General features: G+C 35.1%; 1 protein-coding gene across 2 annotated transcripts in view; it reads left to right on the top strand.

Moving 5' to 3' along the window:
* The window catches only part of LOC123682920 (dual 3',5'-cyclic-AMP and -GMP phosphodiesterase 11), a 300,891-nt gene that overhangs the window by 130,476 nt on the left and 150,704 nt on the right, over positions 1-19,711 (top strand). The window lies entirely within an intron of this gene.

The raw sequence follows: 19,711 nt of genomic DNA, 5'->3' as shown, positions 1-19,711 counted from the left end.
TTTCTACTCTACGCCGCGAACGATTTGCAAAATGCACTGTAGGCAGATCTCGTTGCCAGATTAAGCCAGGGTTTCCTCCGGGTAGAGGCAGAAGTTCAAACGATAAATACCGCCAGACTGGATCTAGACACCGACGTGGATATCGCCTTGGCGTAACAATGTTGTCGAGTTGGGAAATGTTTCGGTTTATAATGTTTTGATAAGATTGTAGGGGAATGATTTAGTATGGTGTTTAGGAAAGTCACTTGACCTGCATGGTAATTATTAGATATACCAGGTTTGCCTAAGTTTTGATTCTTAAGGTGATTGGAAGTTTATCTCGCGTTTCAGTCGTTTCCAATTCAGCCTAATCTTTCACGAAACATCTTGCTTAATATTAATAGTAACGGGTGTTTTTTTCGAGGTATATAACTTTAAGTTGGCATTGCTGTTCAAGATAGCGACCGATTTAACAGCTGTCAAGTGATTTATTCTCAGTTTGGTTTGGCAATTCATCATTAATAGACTCACGCCTGAACAACGCTTGCAAATAGTGCAATTTCATTTCGAAAATAATGATTCTGTGCGGAATACGTATCGCGCACTACGTCCATTTTATTTTGTTTAGCGATGAAGCGCACTTCTGGTTGAATGGCTGCGTCAACCTAATCCTCAAATGTATGTCGAAACACCGTTACATCCAGAAAAACTGACTGTTTGGTGCGCTTTATGGGCTGGTGGAATCATTGGTCCGTATTTCTTCAAAAACGATGATGTCCAGAACATTACAGTTAATGGTGATCGGTATAGAGCCATGATTACTAACTTTTTCATTCCTGAATTGAACAACCATGATGTCCAGGAGCTGTGGTTCCAACAAGACGGCGCAACATGTTACACAGCTCGTGCCACAATCGATTTATTGAAAGACACGTTTGGTGACCGCCTAATTTCACGTTTTGGACCTGTGAATTGGCCTCCAAGATCTTGTGATTTAACACCGCTAGACTACTTTCTGTGGGGCTATGTAAAGGCATTGGTCTATGCGGATAAGCCACAAACCCTTGACCATTTGGAAGACAACATTCGATGTGTTATTGCCGATATACGCCTATAAATGTTGGAAAAAGTCATCGAAAATTGGACGTCCAGATTGGACTACATCCGAGCCAACCGTGGCGTTCATATGCCAGAAATCATATTTAAAATGTAATGCCACAAGATTATCTTGCGGATAAATAAAATTCATGTCAATCGAATAATCGATCGTTGTTTCATTGCAATTTAAAGTTCTACAGCTCTAAAAAAAACACCCTTCATATTATTCAACGAGCGGTAATATAGGTCATAAGTCACGCCGATGAAGTTCGCAGTAATTCATCAAGTGAGTTATGACTATTACCGCAAATGGAATACTATACTTTATCTACGACTATAACAATAAATATTAAGATACAAATACATAGAAAACGTTATTGACAAACCTCAACCTATAACGATACTATACAAATTTTAGTTGTAATCACTGATTTTGTTCATCAATAAAATTGACTGTAAAGTTTGAACAACCAGTAAAAATTTAGGACTTTTTAATAACAACATGTTTCTCTGATTGACGTTAAGGAAACGTACGTAATTTTAAATAGTATTCTATATTGATTCCATCATTTATGTTGAATGTGCTTCTTAGCATGGAGACGAAGCTTTATATTTAGTGCTTACTTCACTAAAATATGCCAAAAAAATATTCTCTGTGAACAACGACTCACTTTACTGCTACAATAATCTTGAAAATGTTTTTAAACACCTTTATTTTTTTTGGGATTCTTCGGGCAAGAAATTCTGTATGGCAACATTGGTAACATTAGCTGCTTCCTTTTTTTCTGAAGTTGTATATGATTAATAACTCATATTCACTATCTGAATCAACATTCTCGGTAAAATATTCACAATTTGTATTCAACTTAATTTAAAAACGTTAAAATTATTAAAGTGACCTTTCTCCCCTCAATAACAATAATGGAATGTTTCCTTTCGACTAATCAAATAGAATTATAGGAACACGGAGCCATTTTTTCCGATTCATTATAGTGAGTTATTATAACTCACGCTGTTTGTTAATAGATACTATTATTCGATGAAAAGCAGTTAAATAATGAATATATAATTCAATAGGTAAAGGAACATTTTTCGATATATTTTGGTCCTTATTCGATTTAAATTTATTATAAAATGAAAAAATAATGAAATTAATTTCCTCAAATTCTTAATAATAACAAGTTATTGTTTCGATTGTGGCTTCTTCAAGTTACTTTTACATTTCGACTGTTATAAAACCGAGCTTATAGACCAACTTATAAAAAGAGTTCCTAAATAGGAGGTACAAACGAAATTGACTGATTCCTTTTATGATTTTATGATTCATTTCAAAGAAAAAGTCCCAAAAACGTATTCGAGATAAGGTGTTAAAGTTTGAATTTTTTTCACTTTTTTTCACATAGCACATTCCCTTCACAAGATATTTAACTTTAAGTCGGCAAAGATATTCCAATTCGAAGTGTGAAGTGTGATTAGCTAATTTTGCATGCAATCTACAGGTTGATACAGTGCCCGCTTCTTTCCACCAAATTTTTAGTCGACCGCTGGTAGTTCAGAAAAATGTAAAAAGAAAGTTTTGTTCAGTTTTGATGTCTTGTAGTTTTGTCGGATCTGCTAACGATTTCTAGAAGAACATTTCTCTAGTAAGCCTCAGGAATATACAAATTATCATAAAGATCCAGTCCATAAGCTTTGATGAATAAATTAATTACATATGAATAAGAGCATAAGGAACATCCTCTGTATCACAAAAAAGAGCGTTTGTGGCCCATGTTTATAAGACTTTTTTTCTTAAGATTATCCAAGAAATCTCTTATTTTTCTTTATACCTCCAATTTAGGAATATCATTCTGAACAATATTGGTTTGGTACCTGTCTGTATGTGTGCCTGCAAAATCTTACAGCTCCAACTTCTAGAATTCGTTTTTTGTGTATGTTTTGTTATTTTATTTGGGTCCCTCACGGATTTCAGGTTTCACATGTGAGATATGAGCCGAGTATAGGAAAACCTGGAATGGTGGAATTCGCAAGATCTCTATCTGGTAGACAATGGGAATTTAAGATCTTTCGGAGTGCGTCTTACTCAAAGTGAAATTGTCTTCATCTCAATATTGCATTCGCGAACTAAAAATGATAATTATACTGGACTAGAAATAATGACAGAGTATTTTTCAAATACCTACTAGTATACGTTCATTGTAGGTATAATATAAGAGGAAATTTTTCCAACATGATAACTTTCATAATAAAAAGAAATATTTAATGTGTTTCAAGGATAATAATTAGACTTCTTGGTAGAGACCCAAATCATATTCAAATGAGTTGGGTTAAAGCTCATGAATAGATCTTCTTCGTTGATTATGACTTGGAAATTTTGTTTCATTCTGTTGTCCTTTTCCATTTTGTTGCTTCTAATTATAATCATTTGGAATCGTTCCAAGGATGTTATTAACGTATCATTACCACTAATGAACCCTTGAATTCATCATGTAACACATACGTTCTTCAATTTGAGTATTACGAAAATTTAATGATTCGAAGAAAAATCCTTCTGAGCATATGTGATAACTATATCGAAATTTTAGCGAGAGAAAATGTAACAGGTGAAGTAAAATTCAATGCTCAAAGTAATCATGAGTAGTCTTTTGTAATAAATTAATTAAGAAAGTTGTGATTCTCCTATACTAGAGCTATGAATATTCTATCTGTTTTTTGGTAGTTCAAAAATAATGCTGGTTTCCCCATTCAGAATACTAATATCATTTCGAGTTTTCACTATTTGAATTGCGTCATTTTATTTTCATTGTTTCGCAGACTATATGACAAGTGGCTCTGTCCTGCTGAAACAACCTAACATCAGAATGATGCATCTGAGAAATTTTATTCTGCCATTGAACTTGCTCTTGTTTGTCGGCAAGGAATGACATTATCATGAACAATGGTGATCAATCCAGGCTATATAGACCGAGTTTCTCAATCAGTTATTCATGCCTCATACTGTCGAATGCTTTTGTTAGATCTCAAGACACAATCCCAGATAACCATTGTTGATCCATTGCTGAAAAAATGTTCTTCTAAGCTCCAAAAGCATTGTTGTTACCGATTAAGAGTTTCGGAGCGATGTTGTTGTTCACCGAGGATTCTATTATCTCCGAAATACTATAAAATTCTTATCTCCATTCTTGTAGATAGGTAACACTTTTGCTAGCTTCAGAGTTTCTGGGAAGACGCCTACCCTAAAACATTTTTTCAATATGATAATTAGAAGCTTCGCAATTTCTATACACATATCTTTTAAAAATATGGTCGTCATCTCACATATGTCAGTAGATTCCTTATGTTTGATCTTATCACGCTTATAACCTCAAAATCTGTTGTTTCAGTAATGCTTGTTAGTTTGCTTTTCGCAGACTCTTCCATGTAATTAGGTGGAAAGTTTGTACATTTGTTCATCATGTCCCCAACAGTGGAAAAATGGTCATTCAAATTATCATGGTCGTCCAAATTGCAGTCTTTGTTTTTTTCCCAGTTTTCTTCGCGTTTCATTTTTAATAATCGTCCAAATAGTTTTAGTTTGTTTTTCCGATATACTCATAAGTTCTCCGTTTTTCTGTTTTTTGTTCTTTTCTTCAGTATTTAAATTGTTCTTTTTTTTCTCAGAAATCCTTGGAAAATTGAGTTCATTCAGAAAATGGAATACAATGTGGATACCGAGAAAAAAATCACGAACATTGCAGGTATTCCTCCATTTTGAAACTTTTTCTTCTTCTTCACCTTTTCTGAATTGGGAACGCGAAAAATCTCTGATGTAACCAGAAATCGTAACTTCAAGGGTTATACATAACTGACCACACTCAATAGAATATTTCTCAGAATGATCTCGAACACCCTGTATCGCACATGCTTCGAAAACAAGGTATATTTCATAAGGCAAAAATGATTCTCGCTATGTCAGCATACTTATAGTTTACGAAGAAATACCCTGTATCCGGAAGAATGATGAAAATTTTTCTTTTTTCGTTTCAACACTGTTCCAAATGTGAACTCTCATAATATTCTTTCTCATCGAGGTAGATCATCGGCAATGTTTAACTGACATTCATATTTCTATCAAATGGCATATAACTGAAAGTAGTGGCATTTGCTCTGCTCCATAACGTTCCAGATTTATAACAGTGATGACTACCTGTCAAGCTTGGTTCTAAATGAATCCACGGTCGTTATTTTTCAAATGACCACAGACAACGTGTAAGAAATAACGTTATCGGGTGCCAAGCATTCAACGTAGGCTATGGCAAAAATCGCATATGTCTTCATGATGGAATAACTGTGGATATCCAGAGCGATAGAAAGTGTATTTTTATCTTTGGCAGACATAATAAATTAACCGAGGTGTTGTGACCCAAGCTTGAGCGTGGGCTTTGTTCTACCACATGCTCGGCTAAGCTGTGATTGTCGACTCGACTTATCTCGAAAAGGTGCTACTCTGAGCTTTCAGATTGGGTGGTGCCACGGCTGTAGCGATTCAGCGATTTGATGGTTCCTCAACAGAAGCGTAATATATTCACTTAATAAACACACATCGTCAGAATTCTTGGACTCCATTATGTTTGTCGAAAGGAGACTATTTGTAGGCTTGGTTAATCGATCGTCTAGAGGTATGATTCGATTACCTGGCCTTTCGTCTTTTTCTCCGCGACTTGGTTGGATTTGCAATAATTAAACTCTTTTGAAGTATTTACATCTATTTACAAAGCCACACTTATACAGTACAAACTCAGTATTCAGAAGATCTTAATTACGTCTCAATTACAATTACACTACGGTACTGAATTTCGTCTTTAACTCGAGTGTTAATTACTCGAAACGTCTTCGATTATCACGTCTTCGTCGTACCTCAAGTTTTCGGTCGTCTCGTCTCTAACTTGTTCGCGGCTCGTCTTAATCTAGTCCGCGAACCGTCTTTTCGTCTTACGTCTTAAGTTGACCGACCGAACTTACTCTTACTTAGACTTAGACCGAACTTTACTCGTCTTCGTCTTAACTTGATCTGTACCGTCACGTCTTCGCCTTAATTTGAACTGTCCTCTCTGCCGATTGGAACTTACCCTGTCTCGAATATCGACCTCCCTTCTTTCGGCTTGACCACACCCTTAGAGAAAGTACCATCCCCTAGTCCAATAAGAGCTTTGCGGTACCGCCCACAAAGATCTTCGCGGATTCCTGGAAATCGAATATTCTCGAAGGACCTGATACACAGATGTGACACATCTGGTACGACCGTATTGTCTTCGAACTTTCACAACCCCCCAGTAAATCTCTTCAAGATTTACAACTCCATGACATATCTTCGACACTTCGAAGAATAACTTATCCTTTTTACATTATATGTACAATAACAATTCGTTCCCTGTAAATTCATTGGAATTGTCATGCCCTCGACACTTGAAGAAAACTGATAGGTCTCCAAGCATCCGATTGACCATCTCAATTATTTACAGGGAACAATAACTGGATCCTACATTAATATGAGTCAAGAAGTGTATTACCAAGTACATTTAATTAGTGCATGTGTCCAATGCGATGGCTGCATTTAATCTCAACTGAATACGGAAAAGATTTACAAACGAAAGATAGTGCATAATACAATCATTACCAGAAGGTCTATGAAGTATTCATCCACCTTGTAGAACCCTTTTTGCAGCAGCTTCTTAATGAGTACTTTTTTCAATTTCTTCTTACTTAGTGACTTATATTCTTCTGGTAGTGCATTATATGTATATCTCCACGGCAAAGTGGTTTATACCCAGTTATTTTGTTGTCATTTTATGACAAAGGGAATAAATTCATTAATTTATCTGCATTGGTAGTGAACGCATGGTGGAAAATGTTTCGGAGGAAGTTCTCCTTATGGTCATGAATGTTATAGATTATACAGGTTAGTATAAAAGAAGATGTCAAGATGAGGATGTTTTCTTGTTTGAATAGTTGTTTTTTTGGCGTTAAATGTAGGTTTTACAGCAAAACGAATAGATTGAGTTTACTCAGGATTCATCTTCATCATATTCGCACTGAACACTGTTCAGCTTCCATCAAAGTAATTTTACTTTCACCCTCCAAGTGTTCGTCACCATCAGCAACATCAACAAAGCTGGTATCGTCAACAAAAATAACCAAGTTATCCTCATTGACATTTGCGAGAAGGCCATTGACATAAACCAGAAACAATATGGGTCCCATTATTGACCCTTGTGGAACTTCAGTTGTAACTAACTCCCAATCCTTCTTCACCTCACAAACTGTTGCTCATGTGTCCAGCGTTCTCTTCAGTTTGATGGTTTCTTTGTTCGTGTTGATGGCCTTTCTATTACTTTTTCTCTTAGTTATCACCCTTTCTGGGCATGATATGTTGAATGCTCGCATAAAATGATGTCAGAATTAATCAGAGGCTATTTTTGCGGATTTATGCATAGTCAATTGCGACCAGTTGGTCTTGTCGAGTTCACTTTTGAAGTTACTAGAGAAACCGGTACGTTTTGTTGGTTTGTTGTTTCTTACTTGCAATTTTGGTGAAGTGGATATACACGTGGTGAGTTTGTAAATTCAATAATTTCGTTGAACTATGAGGCACTGATGAGTAAAAATTGTATTATTAAATACAAAAATTCCGTAACGTACCCCAGCAAACACTGGGAGGTAACTGTGAAGTACCATGGAAGTAAATTTGCAACTAAAAGCTCGCATGCGATGTATTAAAAACATTGCCTCCCGCTCGCATTTGCAGCGAAATGTCCGCGACATCATGTACGCATTTCAAGTCGTTGTGTTGTTCAAATTGAGACATGAAAAAATATCCCCAAAAAAACATCCATTTGTTGTCACTTTTATGGAAGTTTTTGAGTCAATAAATGTCTTTTTAATAACCACATTGGGTCGTTTCATGCGAGGTCTCTTTGAGATCTCTATATTCCATTCCCTTTTTCACCACACATAGAGAACATTATATCAATTTCAATAGGAAGTTCGATTATGATTTCATTAGGATATCATTATTAGACTTCTCAATTCTATTCTTTTTTTCACTACACATAGAGTACACATACTGACTTCCATATAAGATAAAATTTTGAACTTAATAAAACTTTTGGGACAACGTGACGACTTGGTCGATGGTGGGGTTTAATCAGGCTTCAATCTGCCTACTCCTGAGGCTTCAATCTGCCTACTCCTGATTAACCTCGGGATAACTATAGCGGGACATGCGCTAACTAGGTCTCAATCTGCCTATTCCTAGTTAGCGGGAAAAATAAATGGTTTTCTAACTAGGCCTCTCTATCTGCCTACTCCTAGTTAGACAGTTATAAAATTAAACAGTAAATCTAAAATATACAACAGATATATTACAAGACACAAAATGCTACTTGATGTAGGTTGCTATTTGACTGGGATTCCTCGGCTTATCTCCGTTTAAGATGCTTACTTCAAAGCTTAAGTAGATTGTTGCGCCCTCTGTTGGGGGAAGCGTTAACCTGGTTGGCAGCGCCACCATGACCGTAACGCAGGAATCTGTAATCCCCACAAAACATTACTTTTGTGATATTCATAAAAAAGTCCCTTTGGCACTATACAGTGTGTTTCCAAATTGTATGTATGACTCTGTACAAGATATTCTACCCATTGAATAAATGATATTTAATATAGGTCAAATGCCTTGTATTGTTCAAATTCGGACAAGGATTCCTATATAGAATATCATTTATTTAATGTGTAGAATATCTTGTACAAAGTCATACATACAATTTGGAAACACACTGTATAGTGCCAAAGGGACTATTTTATGAATATCACAAAAGAAATCCTGTAGAAATTTGTACATACAATTTGGAAATGGGAAATGAAGTAATGAAACATCCATATAATAAATAATTATTCAATCTAATATAAAAAAACAAACGTCACAAAAAAGTGAAATTATCTCTCATAAAATAATAAAATTAACAAACAGAGCCGGTCTTCATTTGACCACTTATAAAAAAATACTATATATGTATATTTTAATTTATTGGTTTTTTGGTGATATAGCTATATCACCAGCCACATGGCAGACACCAACGCATAAATAAAACTGAAAAAACGGGAAGCCTATAGCTATTGTAGTTTTCGAAATATCGCTCGATCAGCCAGAAAACGGACCAAGTGAATACGTAATCTGTATTTTGTTGCAAAAATGCTTCTATTAGGATCACGTTCTGGTTTCACCGACGACCTCTCGGATTGCTCTGAATCGTTTGTTTTTGTTTATTACATCCAGATGAAGGAGAATAAATAAATATTCGTCGGATTCTTTGAGGGCTGGATATTTCAGTGCCACAGATGGATAATTGAAAATAATAATGTGCAAAGTATTACTATTACATTCACCAGAATAAACAGCCACATTGGGAACATAAAGTGACCCACTCAAAAAGGATTTGAAATATCATCCAATTCATGTTAACATTGTGTAGTTCTCAAAAAGACTTCGTTGCGAAGTCGCTCGATGGTAAACTTTTTAACTACTAATTTACCACTTTCTATGGGGATGGCATTGTGGTTATTTATTAATATCCTCAAATTATTATCACTGCATCTTCGAATTGTTGTTAACAAAGCAATGTCGCAAAATAAATATGTTTAGAACAAGTATGCGTAATCGCAATGAAGATATCTGTCAATGTGCAATTTGAGACTTCGCGAAACTGCCAAGTGATGTAACGTGTTTGCTGGGACGTCTTTCTTTATGTTAATTTAGTTGTTCAATTTGTTAACCGTTTACTCAATTTGTACAGTTTTAGTCATTTTAAATTTTCTTTTGGTTGATTATTAAATTTGTCATTTTTAGAATTGGAATATATTCCAAGACAAAAATAAACTTAATATATCATACAGATATATTATTGTGAAGGATAAGACACAAAGTTGTCAAATTATTTGATTTATATTAAATATCCTTTATCAAGAAGACTCGTTGAACTTTTATATAGAATGAATAAATATTGACAAAAAATGGAATGTAATCAACTACTTTGCTTCGTTTTCCATGATGATTCGAATTTTTGAAGAACCATCAATCTATCCTGTATTCTATCAGTTGAATGTGCCTCGAATCCCAATGGACCACCATTCTTTCCGGTCCCTTTCTCCAATAAAACCCTCAAATAAAATCAAACCGCCAAGAGATTGTCCCATTCGGTCAGAATATTTGTTTTCTCCATGCCGACCGCAACTCGGACCAAATGAAACATCCACGTTGAATACCATAATCTCTCGAGGGAAATTCGTGGAACTCGACTCGAGTTTCTTCCGACCCGCGTCATCGAAAATTTCCCACAAACGAATTGATTCCGAGTCCGGAGAAACTAGCATCGATACCGGGACGAAATGAATAAAGTTTCTTGCCTCAGAGCCCGCAATTCCTGGCTGAACTGTTCGACCGCATCTTCTGGGACCGAAATTTATACCTACATCCTTTCCTGCTACTCCCCTGGCCGTTGGTTGTGCTTGTCGGTGTAGAGATGAAAGAAAACCGCACGCTTTATTGGAGAAAGTGTCCCTTGGTCAAATTGGCTGAATTTTTGATATGTTATAGTTCGAGTCATTCCAAACAAGTTCAAAAGTTACATTTTTTTCTGTAGGCTAGTTTGGAAGCTAGAGACTCCTAAAAACTCTCAGTTGTTCTTTATTGTTGAACAATACAAAACGTTATCCTCGATAATTATCTCTATTCTGAGTAATCAAGATGTGGACAGTCATTAATATGAGATAGGGAAGACTGGGGAGAGTTGATACAAGGGGAGGTTTATGAAGGAGTCATACCGCTCGTGTTCACCCTTAAATTGCAACCTATATTTTCCCAAGATTACTTCAAAGGTGAAGTTTATATCAACGTAAGGGTCCAAAGTCCAGTCCACTCCATATATCTTCATTGCTGCGATCTGAACATAATTGAAGCGAAAATTGTTGGAGACTTGAAGAAAGTTAATTTTGAACTTAAAAAGAAATATCAACTCGTCAGGATCTATTACGAGAATGAAGAAAACGTATTGTCGGAGAGAAAATATGGACTTGGGCCACTTGTCCTACAACCAACGATGAAATGTCAGCGACACCTTTCACAGAGTGAAAAGTAACGTAAAAATGCGAATTAATAACCCGAACTTAAAGCAAGCCACCAACGAATTGCACCTTACCTTGTTGGTTGAGATGATGGAGTCTGGAAGGGCCCTTTATATCTGCATCCGCAGCTTAATCTCGAAGAATACCCAAACCTAAACCGCACAAACATCTTTTGCGCGTTTCAATCTATTGAAACTTTAGTTCTTTAGCGTTCACAGCAAAAACTCGTGATTTTAGCGTGTATTTTATCCACTTTCGGAAAATTACGTATCGTGTGTAACACAGCGATTAAAAATCTGTTCGACCGTTCAATTTAGTCTTCTCAAAAAAAGTCACAGGCCAGCATCGCGCATATACGTGCACGATTCCTTTCGGCGCAAGACGTTGGCCAGCAGAAAAATTTAAAATAACAAACAAAAAAGGAAACCGGAAAAACAAAACAACTGTGAAAGGTCTCTAAATCTAAATTTTAAATTAATAATTCCGTGGTTACGGAACAGTTTGATACACGTTCAAATTTTCCGCCTCGGTTCTTCAAGGAAGACATAATCACGTGCAGTGCCTCTATGACTGTGGAAATAGTATCTGTCGAAATCTGGCAAAGATCGCGTCACGAACAAGAGTTTTTAAGCTTAAAGTGTGTTCTCTACATATTCGATGTAAGAATTTGCATAACAAACGTGAAGCTTTATCTCTTCATCAACAAAAAACAACTAAATTCATTACTTTATTTTTGAAGCGCAATTAATTCAGAACATAGACGCCAGTAGTAGGGGAGACTCGGGAGGGTTGATAATTTTTTTTGTTAAATTGTTGACAAAAAATTTGTGTTCAAAATTTACCAATCCATTCATGTCAGAGTGAAATTTAAGGACTTCGCTTAAACGTTTAGCAATATTTAATAACTGAAAATGGAAATTTCAACCTTAATTATGAGTTCTTGAAATTGTCGGAGCAAAGTGTCTCAAGCCTCCCTATACATGGGAGGCTTGATACACCAAAAGGGGAGAAATCAATAATTTATTATTATAACACTACCTAATTTATACATAATTCGCAAGTAAACATTTTCATTTTACTACTGACACATGCACAGGCTGAATAACACTCTATTTTCCGATGAAGATGACGATCCAGCTTGCATCTACTGCAATTCATTATTCTCAGCGTTCATCAGAAGATGGATTTTTTCATTTTCGTCCTCAGGATCGAAGTCATCAAACACACTTTTTTTTGTTTGCAACTTTTCTTTTGAGGTGAGGTTTACTGTATCGAATCTCCCTAGAAGACAAATTTAGAAAATATAGGACGTAACATATTATGATATTCGATTGAAGATCTGTACTACTGGCGTATGTCCTCAATGAAATGCGCATCAAGAATAAAGTAATGAGTTTCGTTAGTTTTAGTTGATAAAGAGATAAAGCCTTACGTTTGTTATGCAAATTTTTACGTAGAATATGAGAAAACACATTTTAAGCTTAAAAACTCTTGTTTTTGCACGTGGTAGTGTTCCCTCTTTAGATGTTATTTCAAACAATCGTTTTCGATCGGTAAAATGTGCTTACAGGTCTTCATTTTATATTTTTACTACTGCAATCTATTTGAAATAAGAATTCAAAATTGTTTGAAATACCCCTATGTAGAAAATGAATCTGTTTCTCTGTCAAAATAACTACCATATGTAGGCTTGGTTAATCGATCATCTAGGGGTATGATTCGATTTCCTGGCCTTTCGTCTTTTTCTCCGTGACTTTGTTGGATTTGCAATAATTAAACTCGATTCAATTATTTACATCTATTTACAAAGCCACACTAATACACTACAAACTCAGTATTGAGAAGATCCTAATAACGTCCTAATAACAAGTTTCTCACTACGGTGCTGAATTTCGTCTTTAACTCTAGTTTTAATTACTGGAAACGTCTTCGATTATCACGTCCTTGTCGTACTCCAAGTTTTCGGTCGTCTCGTCTTTGATTTGTTCGTGAACCTTCTCAATCTAGTCCGCGAACCGTCTTTTCGTCTTACGTCTTAAGTTTGAACCGACAGAACTTACTCTTACTTCGACTTAGACCGAACTTTACTCGTCTTCGTCTTAACATGAACTGTGTGATCGGAACTTACTCTGTCTCGCATATCGACTTCCCTTCTTTCGGCTTGACCACACCCTTATGGAAAGTACCATCCCCTAGTCCAATAAGAATTTTGCCGTACCGCTCACAAAGATCTTCGCGGATTCCTGGAAATCGAATATTCTCGAAGGACTAGAACCTGATACACAGATGTGACACATCTGGTACGACCGTATTGTCTTCGAACTTTCACAACCCCCCAGTAAATCTCTTCAAGATTTACAACTCCATGACATATCTTCGACACCTCGAAGAATAACACATCCTTTTTCATTATATGTACAATAACAATTCGTTCCCTGTAAATTCATTGGAACTGTCATGCACTCGATACTTGAGGAAACTAATAGGTCTCCGAGCATCCGGTTGACCATCTCAATTATTTACAGGGAATAATAACTGGATCCCACACATATATAAACACTAAATGCAAAAAACGTTCCTTTCTCATCACGTAATTATAATTATGAATTATTCGAGTTTGAATCCTTTTGCGTATTTATATCTTGTAAAATATGTCAAATAGATTGTGGAAACGTTTCGACCGCATCTTCTGGGATGGAAATTCATGCATCCCTTCCTGCTATTCCCCTGGCGGTTAGTGGACATGTCCGTGATACGGGGTGGAAGTGAAGTTTGTTGGTAATTTGGTCCGGAATTTGCTTTATGGTTATCTGCCGTTGAATATGTAGTTGTGTAAGGGAATTAACTCTTACCGAAATTAGTCATACGGATGTTAATATATTCTCTGTATAAAGTGTCTCTGAACAAGTGGTGGAGATGTATCGATCCAAATCATCGACTGAGAGTAAAGAGAGGTTATGTCAATCAATAAAGTTTTCGGTAAATTTGCTTGAATTTTTTATATGTTGTAGAACTCGTGATGCTGATTTATTTTTATTTTATTGCATCACCGCTATAAATCCAACTGTTTGGGAGGATTGATACTCTTTTAACAAAATTGGTAATAAAAAATTTGTGTTTAACATTTACCAATCCATTTATGTCAGAGTGAAATTCAGGGACTTGACTTAAACGTTTAGCAATATTTAATAACTGAAAATGGAAATTTCAACCTTGATTATCTGTTCTTGAAATTGTCGGTGCAAAGTGTCTCAAACCTCCCAATGTATGGGAGGCTTGATACATTAAAAGGGAGGTTTGGTACACTAAAAGGAGGGTGATACAATAAGAAATAAGGTACAAGCAATTATAAGAAATCAGTCTTCTGTTATCATAACACTACCTAATTCCTACATAATTCGCAAGTTAACATTTTTATTTTACTACTGACACTTGTTCAGGCTGATAGCTTTTCATTTGAAGTTGACGATCCAGGTTGCACTACTGCAATTAACTATTTTCGGCGTTCATCAAAAAATGGATCTTTTTCATTTTCGTCCTCAGGATCCAAGTCATCAAATAAACTTTCTTTGTTTTTGCATTTCTGTTTGAAACTTTTCTTTTGATGTGAGATTTACTGTATCAAACCTTCCTAAAAGAAAAATTTAGAAAATATAGGACGTGAACATATTATGATATTCGATTGAAGATCTGTACTACTGACAACTTTGTTCTAAATGAAATGGTCATCAAGAATAAAGTAATGAATTTCTATATTTTTTGTTCATAAAGACATGAAGCCTTACGTTTGTTATGCAAATTCTTACATCAAATATGTAGAAAACAAACTTAAAGCTTAAAAACTCTTGTTCATGACGCGATCGTTGCTAGCTTTCAACAGACACTATTTCCACACTCATAGAGGCACTGTCCGTGATAACGCCTTCTTTGAGGGACTGAGGCGAGAAATTTGAACGTGTATCAAACCTCCCCTTTTATCAGTCTCCCCTACTAAAATGACCTTTTAAAATTTCAAATGGCGTTGTGAAGAAACTATTTCAAGTGTGACGACAAAAAGTGAATGGACATAACATCTGTGTCTAGCCGAATTTGTTGTCACAATACTTGATATAAATGTACCTGCATTAGTGTAACAATGGTCTTTCGTGGTACTTGTGCATACAACTCTCTCATTCATGGGGTTCTCAGAAATATACAATAGAGAATATCTTTTCCCTACCCTAATTAGTGTGTAAGCACCATGATACCATTGCGCAAGCATACAACTTAGAGAATAAGTAAAGGAAGAAGAAATTCACGACGTACAATATGATTTTATGTTTGTAACCCAGGTATAAAACAGTAAAAGAGAGTTTAGTGGAAGGAGTTACGAGATTATGACCAGTTGAGTTGAGTGTTTAAGGATGTTTTCAAGTGCTGTACCACAATAAAGTTCTCATCTGTCGTCTATCAGAGTTTTAATGATCCCCACGAAAACGCGATATCCCAAATAAATATAGAAACCAAATCCAGTATGTATCGATTGTTCATACAGCTCTAAATGTCCACTTTAGAGAATAGTTATTTATAATACAAGTGCAGAAGGCATTGATATTCTTCCACGAGTTCAAAAAAAAACGAGTGGCAGAATGAATCTTCTGTACGAGTATTATACATTATTTTCTCTAATTCATTGCATTTTTATTGGAATCAATGAAATATTTCCATGAATATCATTTAGTGATTTTTGCATTGAAAAATTTTGATTGGCAGAACTGATTCCTTCAAGGCAAATTGATGAATTGACAGATAAAGCCGTGGCGGAAAGTTCGGAGTACCAACGTATAATAACAAAATATAACCATGAAAACTGTGCGTTTCTGATATATTCTCGCACGATTTTGTTCTACGAGATGTGGAAGAATGAATGGAATAACCACAGAATTAGAGAAAAATGAATCCCACACGCTCGAAAGATATACTGGGTGAGTCCAAAGATATCAAGTTTACTTGGTGATTTCCAAAAAATTTAGTGCTGGAATTTCATTCATTTTAAGATAATTTGTAGTGGGATATCAGTTGTGATTGATGATTTTAAAATCTCCTGAATTAAACTGACATATCTATACCATGTATAATGTATATATTTCTTATCAAACCTGCACCCGTCCTGCTCATTGATATATCTAGATGCCTTAAAATCCAGAATAGTCGATTACCAACTCGATTCTTCACAGTGAACGATCACTCGGCAGTTAGGTATATAAATCATAAAGGGTGGATCAATGAATGATAATTTCCTCGAAGTGATTACCTTCGATTTCAGGCTAGTTCTAGGTATATGCAGTTTGATAACAAATAAGAGATCAATTTGATTTAGGAGATGTTTACATCATCAATCGCAATTGATAATGATATCCCACAAAATATCTGAAAATAAATAAAATTCCACTTCTCAATTTTTGGAAATAACTGAAGAACTATATATCTTTGGACTCATTATGTATATATTCTGTGCGTGCAGCAATCATCGTTTTTCTCTATAGTGGACTTCAATGAGCTGTTTGAACAATCGATGCATACTCTAGTTAGATTATATATTCGAGAAAGTTTCTTAGACAATGGCCACTTGAAATTTTAGAAAAGTTATTTTCAGAACCCTGTATAATCTGAACGGTTGAATTCAGAGTGATGATACAAGACGTTTGATCAGCATCTCGAGATCTACAACATTATCTATATTATGATTTGTCAAATTCAAAAAATAGATGGTCAAATAAACTGCTCTTCAAAAGTTAGGGAACTTGAGAATAATTGATATACCTATATTTACTCTTTTGAGAACATTGCTTAAAATACCAGATTAAAGTAAGACAAAACCATAAAAACTGCCTGTGTGTTTTTATGTAGGTACTTAGTTTTATACAGTCATTTCAAAATATTATATACGCGTGTTGTTCTCAAAATTCAGAGTTCCCTTACATTTGAAGAGCAGTATATATTTATATATACTTATTGAAAAACCGCCTATTGATATATGATACGTCCTTGGTACATGTAGTGGAAAAATTTAAAATTGGTTATTGTTATCAGTTATCATCATCTAGAATCTAGATACTTATCTCATCGTTTGAGATTCATTGTCCACAAAGAAGTGGATTTAAAAATTCAAAACAAAGTGAACGAACTGTCCTATAGTTTATCAGTGATTGAATTATTTAATTATGGTAATTAAGTTTGATCCGAGCAAATATTTTCCTCACCTTTTCTACGTACCACTTCTACGAATTGAATTGCAAGAATTCAACCAGATTGAATGAAGATAATCTTATAGATTAGCAGTAATTTTCCTTGCCAAAATGAATGAATGCATGAAAGACATTTAAATGTTTTTCATCACTTTTATCACAAATGAATTGAACTCCCAGTAGCCTTGGATAAGCTTCTTCGAAAGATAATCGATCATATCTTCTAGAGTAACAGGCCAATTGAAAAGTCCCCGGTTTACCAAAGTAAAACACATTTTTTTGGCGAAATTCGATTTTATTATTCAACATATTTCCTTCGTAGACAATTATAGCGATTATAGCGATCTTTCAACTTTTCGAAACCTTTTTGGTAGTACGATTTGTCTTCCGCTTCAAAATAGGCCCCAGCTTTGTTTGTTTTTATACTATCTACTTTATGAGTTCGTTATAATACCCTGTATAATACCAAATCGAAAACTGATACCATGAAAACAAACTGAGGTTTAGTATTCATACTGCAGTACCAGTTTCTTGGCGCCTATGTGGTAACTTCTCTCAAGCCGCATAACAGCAGTTCGAGCACCATGACACTGCAACTACCGTAAAGTTGAACAGACTGCCAAACAAGGAAAAGAATGTCCCTGAACCAGATAAAACCAACACGGTCTGACAACACAGCTGCCGGAATAGAGCGCACAATGTTGTTCAAAAGTGCGAAACAGCTGGAGAAAGAGTTTCAATTTCCGTGAAACTTGCAAGTCGGAGTTGAAATTTCTGCGAATTGTCAACTCGTGCTCTTATACGGAGTGATCAGAAGCTTCTTCGTGGTTCAATTCGAACTGATGAGATACCATTATAGTGGATACCTAATATCAATTCATTTCGATCTAATCTTTGATTGCTTGATCAATTCGTTGATTTTAGTTTGAATAATTTCGTTGATAGAAGCAGAAATGAATCTATTTAGAAGTTTAGTAAGACAAAAACAGTTTTGTAGAAGCTAACCAACGAGTAACAATATATTTTTTTGATATAAATATTAAAATTAAAACATAAATTTTTCAAGACCATCACTATGTTATTTTTTCTTTATATACTTTTTGTTAAAAAATATAATTTCTATTGAAAAAATGATAACTAACCAAAAAATGAATTAATAAATCGTCAAAAACTGTACAAAAAGATGTACAGTTGATAAATTGAATAATTAAATTAATATAACAACAGACGTATGTGGGAATTTTGGTATTTTTGATAATATTTTGTCTTAAAGTTCAAAAAACTTACAGAATTTACAAACTTACCACTTGTATATTCCTTTCACTAACTTACAATTGAGGACACCGTATGAAACAGGCAGTCATAGATCTTCTCTCTTACTCTTCTGTGAAATGGATATGCACATCAACATTTACATCAAAGAAATATTAGTGAATGGTTTCAAATAAAAAATTGAAGAATCACTTCTATTCAGATAGGGATCTTCTGCTTCATAAGTGTCAAAATATAATTATGTAATTTCCTTTTTTTCTGGTTGATCATAGTTGTTGATTTTTTGTTTGAGATTAGGGGATATATCGTTATTTTGTGGTGAAATTTTGAGAGTAGTATGAGCTGAATTTTCACACAATGAAGATTATTATTACAAATTGCATATCATCGGTTGAAACCACCCTAAATTCATGGAATGATTTCGAATAATCCTTCAGCCAAACTCGAAAACGTAGAATCGAAAGAATGTGGCTACAAATTCTCTTCATCAAATCGGGACATAACAGGATCAGGAAACAACTCAAGTACGACTGTATATATCGTGGGTGGTATGCCAAGTGGAGCCATCCTACTGAAATCACTTTTTTGTTGAACACGGATTATTTGGGATGATACTGCTCGCAATTCCTCATTACTACATTACCTTGCTTATTTCCAAAGAAATAATTACTCCAGTCCATAATAGATATTACTTTTTTGTGAATGTTCAGATAATGTGGTGAGTTTCAAATCGAGTAGTTTTGGACTGCCGCAGGGATCGGTTCTGTCTCCGAGACTTTTCAACGTTTTTGGACGTAATAAAAAAAATTTCGTAAGAACGAATACCACGACGGTTTCTGCGTGCTTCTACATCATCAGTAAACCCGGTTCGAGAAAAACAATATCACGAATACACGTTGACCTCTATAAATGTCGTAAAGTTCGTTGCCAAACAAGATGATGCCAATTACAAAAAAAAATGGGATTTCGCACTTCGCCGC

This window comes from Harmonia axyridis, chromosome 6 (assembly GCF_914767665.1).
Source record: "Harmonia axyridis chromosome 6, icHarAxyr1.1, whole genome shotgun sequence".
NCBI classification, from domain to species: Eukaryota; Metazoa; Arthropoda; class Insecta; order Coleoptera; family Coccinellidae; genus Harmonia; species Harmonia axyridis.
The sequence above is the reverse complement of the archived record's forward strand: the minus strand, read 5'-3'. Positions and strand labels throughout refer to the sequence as shown.